The following is a 7,392-nucleotide window of genomic DNA, read 5'->3' as shown; positions in this document are numbered from 1 at the left end:
ACCTTTTTGATTCGTCTAGGATGAACGCTTCGACCGAGTAGTCTTTCCACTATCTTCAAGCTCATGTCTGCTGAGTATAGGCTTGCTTCGAATCAGATTATTTTTCACAAAATTACTAGTGGAGCAATTTCACAATTTCTCTAAAATTTTGAACCAAGTTGTAAATAAGAAAAATATCACTAGAAATCTTTTGAAATCAAAAAATTTTCTCTCTACAACTTTCTCTTGAATTCATGTGAAAAATAATGATTCAAGACTCTTTTTATATAGGAGAGTTTAGAGAATTTAACTAAGATCAAACTTAATCACTTTAATATTAAATTAATAATACTTACTAAGATAAGCATTAGATTAAATTTAATATTAAATTTATTAAATTAATAGAATATTTATCTACAAGATAATAAATTAAATTTAATATTAAATTTAGTAATAAGATTATTTTTGAAACAGTTAATCTAGAATCAAATTATTCTGTAAAGTCTTAGTAGGAGTGTAATTCTTTCACTGCTCAACCACTGAAGAACCACCGGCACTGACCATCGGAATGCTGCCATTGCAACTATCGACACAGTCATGCCCAATGGTTTCATTGCAAACGCGACAACCTCATGACAATCCAAGTCGGTTCGGTCGCTGCCAGTTCGGTTCAGGCTAGTAACGCCCGACCGGTCTGGTCTAGCCATTGGTTGGATCGTTGATCCGATTTCACATACCGGGCCCAGTTCAACCAATTTTGGGTCTTGATCTCAATTTTCAGTTCTCGGTTCCAATTTTGGGTCTCAAGTCTAGTTTCCAAGTTTAATTACTCATTGGGTCAATTGTCTGACTTGAAAATTAATTATTAAAAATATCATATTTATTTTAATTATTTTGATTAATATAATTTTGCTTTATCAAAATTAATTTTCCCAAAAATTATTAAGATTTTCCTAAATTAATTTTTCAAGAAAATTCTTTAATCAGGTTTTCTAGTTGAAAAATTCTTACGATCGCCCAACTAAATTCCACATTGAATACATCAACTTAATTAAATTATTTCCAAAGTCGTAGAATCTTATTTTGATTCAAATATAGTCTAATCAAGCTTTTATTGAGCTAGTGGAGGGATCAATCAAACATATACAATTAGACTCTAGTAATTGCAATTATGTCCAGAAGAATTGTTCTGATAATTCATAATTTACTTAATTATAAAGTCAGTCCACAAAAAGTACCATGATTGAAAATTCCTTATTATATACTCTTTACGAAAGTAATTTATCCAATTGCTTTGTCCAATGACCTCGTCATGTGTGTGGTACCCTCATATGATATCATTAATTCCTTTGAGTTAAATTTGTTCACTCAATACAATCCTACATTATCTTATTGTCACCATTATGTCTTTTTAGTGATTAATATGGTCACTGTCAATAAATGAATGTGATAAATTGTTCATTTGAGAACAAGCAACTCGTGGCCATGTTTCATATTTATCAATCCACACAATGTTAATGAGAGGATATTGTTAACTCTTTAATCAAGCTATGAATTCCATTGTTGCTAGTAAGACCATGCCATGCACAATTCATGTACTCAACATATCATCTATGGGCTACAAATGCATGATAAATAACTAACTTAGTATTTAGGTAAACCTCACCATGAACGTCACAAGTGAACTAATTCACAAATGAATTCAAAATTAATTCAACTTGGATCCAGTCCAATGTATAATTCCTTCAATGAGTACATCTATGTCTCTACACATGGAGTCAACTATTTCAATAGCCAAGATTAGTCATCTCCCAAATTGGAATTGTAGACGACATAATAATCATTCTAAGTATTTAAATCAAACACTCACTTTGATTCTTTTTATGAGATTACGGAATCGTTTAGATTATCTATTGAAGTAAGTATCCGTTCTTATGGTACCACTTATCATCAGTTTGAACTCAAACAGATAATGAGCTAATATTTGATTATCATAATTTTGCTATGTATGCAAAACATGAAAGATATATGATAAACCATAATTTATACATATTTTTATCCCATGCTTAGCACATTTATGGATGATTTCTCCTTAGATTTGGTGAATTCGATGCTCCTAATTCTTTAATTTCATGTTTTATACTTAGGCGAGCCTAAAAGAGTAAAAAGAGCGAGAAACGGGCCAAAAACGAAGAAAATGGATCTACATGAGAAATCAACACGACCTGGACTTCCTCACATGGGTAATCCGCATGGCAATGTCCATTTGGTAGGATCGAAGCATGACTTACAAGGGTAGACTACATGCTCGTGTCTATTTAACAGTTTTGACAATGGGCTGGAGCAATCACACACAGGCGTGCCCAGGGCGTGTCCCTGCCGAGCCCAAGTATAGTCTTATTCGAAAAAGGCCACTTTTGAGGGCTCTTAGGCATTCTAAAGCCTATTTAAACACCTAATGAGGCACTTAGAAGTGGGACACAGAGTAGGAGGCAAGAAATTACTCAAGGGAAGCCAATTGGTCTATCTCAGAAGTTGGATTCGTCATCAAGACTGAAGAATCTCCCTTCAATTTCCATTCAAGGGTTTTGGGTTTTCTTTATGTTTTGTTATCTTTATTCTTTCGAGATGTTTTCTTTCATAAGTATGAACTAAACCCCCTAAATACCTAAGGGGAATGAAACCTAAGACAAATCTTGTTATTATTATCTGAATTGTATGATAAATATTTGACTTGTTCTTAATTATGTGTTCTTAATTCTTGTTTTAATATTCCAGGATATTGATTCAAGTTAATGCTCTAATTTAGAGGAGAAAAAGACCCCGTGTAAGAGTAAATTTGTTGTAATTAAGCGGAGTTGATTGCACGCCTAGAGATATGGTGATAAGATTTTGCCAAATTAGGGTGAAACCTAATAAGGGGATCCATAGATCAAGTTAATGCAACACTAGGGCGTTAATTAGAAAGAGATTTCAATTAATTAACCTAGGGTTAGACGTGATTAGTCTTGAGAGAGAGATAATAGTATAACTTAGGGATTTCTACGGATCAAGTCAAATGAATAAATCGTCTGATTCAGAGTCAAATAACAAGTGAAGTCTTGGTGGATTTTTCCTTGGGTATTGTCTTAATAAATCGAATTTTCCCAAAAGTTTTTCCTCAATTTCTCTTTGTGCATCCTTTGTTTAGTTAATTAGTTTAGATAAACAAACCCCTTAATTTTAGGCTAGATAATAAAAAGGAAGTAATTACTAGTACTCTTGGTTCCTTTGGGTTCGACAATCCAGTCTTGCTAAAGTTATACTACTGTTCGATAGGTACACTTGCCTTCATCGTGATAATAGTTAGTTTCAAGAATGATTAATTATAAATCTTTAAAACGTGTCGCGAATATCACGTATTAAGTTTTTAGCGCCGTTGCCGGGGAACTAAGAAGAACTAAGATATTAGGAACACTCGATTTTTATTACTTTAGCCATTTTACTTTATTTGCAATTTAAATTTTTATTTTCTTTTCTAATTTTTCTTTTATTCGCTCCTGATAGGTTTTTATAGTGTATGACTAGAAGAAACCCGTTGGGACCATTACTATTTGATAGTGAGATCGATCACACAATTCGTAGAACCCGAAGAGACATAAGGCGAAGCTTACGATACACAGAGGAAGAGTAAGAGGACGATACTTCAACCACAACTGAGGAGATGGCTGAAACCAGGAAAATTCGTTACTTTTTGCGATTGCCACTAATCCAGTAAATCAGAATCCTGCTCCGCGTACTATGTATGATTATGTAAACCTTCTTTAACAAGGACTAAATCGAGCATAGTTAGGCTTGCTGTTGCTGCAAATAATTTTGAACTGAAATCTAACACCATTCAAATGATCCAACAGTTTGTTCAGTTTGATGGTTTGCAGGACGAGGACCCAAACGTTCATTTGGTGAATTTCTTAGAGTTTTGCCGCACTTTTAAAATTAATAGCGTTTCTGATGATGCCATTCACATTCGGTTATTCCCTTTTTCATTGAGGAACAAAGCTAAACAGTGGTTGAACTCGTTACCACGACGGTGAATCACCACTTGGGAACAAATGACCGAAAAATTTTTATTAAAATATTTTCCGCCGGCTAAAACAGCCAAATTACATAATGATATCTCCTCTTTTGTGCAGATGGATTTAGAAACACTCTATGATGCATGGAAGAGATACAATGACCTTTTGCGAAGGTGCCCTCACCATGGGTTACCACTCTGGCTACAGGTTCAAACGTTTCACAATGGCCTGCATCCTTCGACTCGACAGATGATTGACGCAGCCACTGGTGGAACTATTAATAATAAGACACCTGAGGATGCTTATAAATTTATAGAAGAGATGTCACTGAATAATTATCAGTGGAAGTCATGAGGACAAAACCAACAAAAAAAGCTGTCGTTTTTAACGTCAATTCGGTCACCATGCTCCCTAATCAGGTAGAACTTTTGAACAGAAAATTTGACGGTTTTCTTGGTTCTTCACAGGTTCACCCAGTAATGCAGTGCGAAGCAAGTGGAGGTGGATCAAGCAATTCAGAATACCCACCCTATGGCCACAACATGGAGAACGAGCAGTTAAATTACATGGTAATAATCCTCGGTCTCAAAATAATTCTTATAGTAACACTTACAATGCAGGTTGGAGGAACCACCCAAATTTTTCATGGGGAGGCCAAGGGAATCAGAGATTACCACCACCTCCAGGCTTCCAACAACAACCTTACCAGCAAGAGAAAAAGTCGAACCTTGAGGATATGCTAACAAAATTCATCTCAGTGTTAGACACTCATTTCCAAAATACCGAGACAGCACTTAAAAATCAACAAGCGTCGATCCAAGGGCTCGAAACTCAGATAGGTTAGCTCGCTAAATTAATTTCTGAAAGACCACCAGGAATTCTACTCCTGCTTAGCACATTTATGGATGGTTTCTCCTTAGATTTGGTGAATTCGATGCTCCTAATCCTTTAATTTCATGTTTTATACTTAGGTGAGCATAGGAGAGTAAAAAGAGTGAGAAATGGGCCGAAAACGGAGAAAATGGACCCACATAGGAAATCAACATGGCCTGGACTTCCTCACACGGGCGTGTAACATGGCCATGTCTATTTGGCAGGATCGTAGCACGACTTACACCGGTAGACTACACACCCTGCCTATTCAATAGCCTTGACCACGGGCTGAAGTAATCGCACATGGGCGTGTCACACGGGCGTGTCCCTGCTGAGCCCAAGTATAGTCCTATTTGGAAAATGCCAATTTTTAGGGCTCTTAGGCATTCTAAAGCCTATTTAAACGCCTGAGGAGGCACTTAGAAGAGGGACACAGAGTAGGAGGCAAGGAATTACTCAAGGGAAGCCAATTGGTCTATCTCAGAAGTCATATTCATCATCAAGACTGAAGAATCTCCCTTCAATTTCCATTCAGGGGTTTTGGGTTTTCTATATGTTTTGTGTTCATTATTCTTCTGAGATGTTTTCTTTTATAATTATGAACTAAACCCCCTAAATACCTAAGGGGAATGAAACCTAAGACGGATCTTGTTATTATTATCTGAATTGTATGATAAAATATTTGACTTGTTCTTAATTATGTGTTCTTAATTCTTGTTTTAATATTCCAGGATATTGATTCAAGTTAATACTCTTAGTTAAAGGAGGAAAAGACCCTGTCTAAGAGTAAATTTGTCATAATTAAGCGGATTTGATTGCACACCTAGAGATAGGGTGATAAATGAATCCATAGATCAAGTTAATGCAACACTAGGGCGTTAATTAGAAAGAGATTTCAATTAATCAACATAGGGTTAGATGTTATTAGTCTCGAGAGAGATAATAATATAACTTAGGGATTTCTATGGATCAAGTCAAATGAATAAATTGTCTGGTTCAGAGTCAAATAACAAGTGAAGTCTAGGTGGATTTTTCCTTGGGTATTGTCTTAACCAATCGAGTTTTCCCAAAAGCTTTTCCCACTTTTCTCTCCGTGCACCCTTAGTTTAGTTAAGTAGTTTAGATAAACAAATCCTTTAATTTTTAGGCTAGATAATAAAAAGGAAGTAATTACTAGTACCCGTGGTTCTTTTGGGTTTGACAATCCGGTCTTGCTAAAGCTATACTATTGTTCGATAGGTACACTTTCCTTCATCATGATAATAGTTAGTTTCAAGAATGATTAATTATAAATTTTTAAAACCTGTCGCGAATATCACGTATCATCTACCTAGTAACACTGAACCCAACCCAAAAAACCACTTAAAAATAGTTACACTAAGTGGGAAAGTGTTAGCTGAATCTAAAAAAAAGCCACCACAAGAATCTGATAGAAAAGAGATCGAACCCAAAAATAATGATAATCTAATGCCAAAAGAATATAAACCACCAATCCCATACCCAGCAAAGTTGAAGAAAGACCGCATGGATGCACAATTTGGTAAATTTCTTGAACTTTTTAAATAACTACATATTAACTTACCTTTTGTTGAAGCTATATCGCAGATGCCTACATATGCAAAATTTTTAAAGGAACTTCTAACAAACAAAAGGAAGTTTGAAGACTTATTTACAGTGGAACTTAGTGAGGAGTGCTCAACCATACTCCAAAATAAACTACCAACCAAACTGAAAGATCCAGGTTGTTTTACTATTCCCTGCTTAATTGGTAGTTTGAATGTTGATAAAGCACTAGCTGATTTAGGCGCCAGCTTTAATTTGATACCATATAAAATGTTTAAACAACTTGGTCTTGGGGAACCTAAACCCACTAGGATGAGTATTCAATTAGCTGATGGATATGTTAAATATCCTAGGGGAATTATAGAGGACGTACTTATAAAAGTAGATAAATTTATATTCCCTGTTGATTTCGTTGTGCTTGACATGGATGAAGATGTTGAGGTGCCTTTATTTTTAGGTTAGCGATTTTTAGCCACTACTAGGGCTTTAATTGATATGGGTGATGGTAAATTGGTACTTAGAGTAGGTGACAAAGAGATTATTTTTAAAATTTATGATGCCATGAGATTTTCTAGGGAACAAGATGACTCATGTTATTTTATCGACTCTATTGATCATAATACTTAATATTATTTTCAGGAAATCGTACACAAGGACACGATGGAGCTGTGTCTCACCCAAGAAAGGGGGTGGATGATGATTCTAAGATGGGAACCAAACTACACTCCAATGAAACCTCCTTAAAACTAGTAGAATATGAGGGAATTAAGGTAAAAGATAAACTTAAGCAAAAACCCTCTATTGAAGAACCTCCTAAACTGGAACTTAAGCAATCGCCAAAACACTTGGAATATGCATTCCTTGGAAATAATTCTACATTATCGGTAATTATTGCAGCCAACTTGCAACCCAAGGAGAAAGA

At 35.3% G+C, this 7,392-nt stretch overlaps 1 non-coding gene across 1 annotated transcript; it reads right to left on the bottom strand.

The window, feature by feature from the left end:
- Positions 1-4,119: 4,119 nt before the first annotated feature.
- On the bottom strand, positions 4,120-4,225 carry LOC128279674 (small nucleolar RNA R71). Its single transcript, XR_008269873.1, has one exon. It is a non-coding gene; the product is annotated as a small nucleolar RNA R71 (small nucleolar RNA).
- Positions 4,226-7,392: the final 3,167 nt, after the last annotated feature.

Source organism: Gossypium arboreum, chromosome 8 (genome assembly GCF_025698485.1).
Source record: "Gossypium arboreum isolate Shixiya-1 chromosome 8, ASM2569848v2, whole genome shotgun sequence".
NCBI classification, from domain to species: domain Eukaryota; kingdom Viridiplantae; phylum Streptophyta; class Magnoliopsida; order Malvales; family Malvaceae; genus Gossypium; species Gossypium arboreum.
The sequence above is the reverse complement of the archived record's forward strand: the minus strand, read 5'-3'. Positions and strand labels throughout refer to the sequence as shown.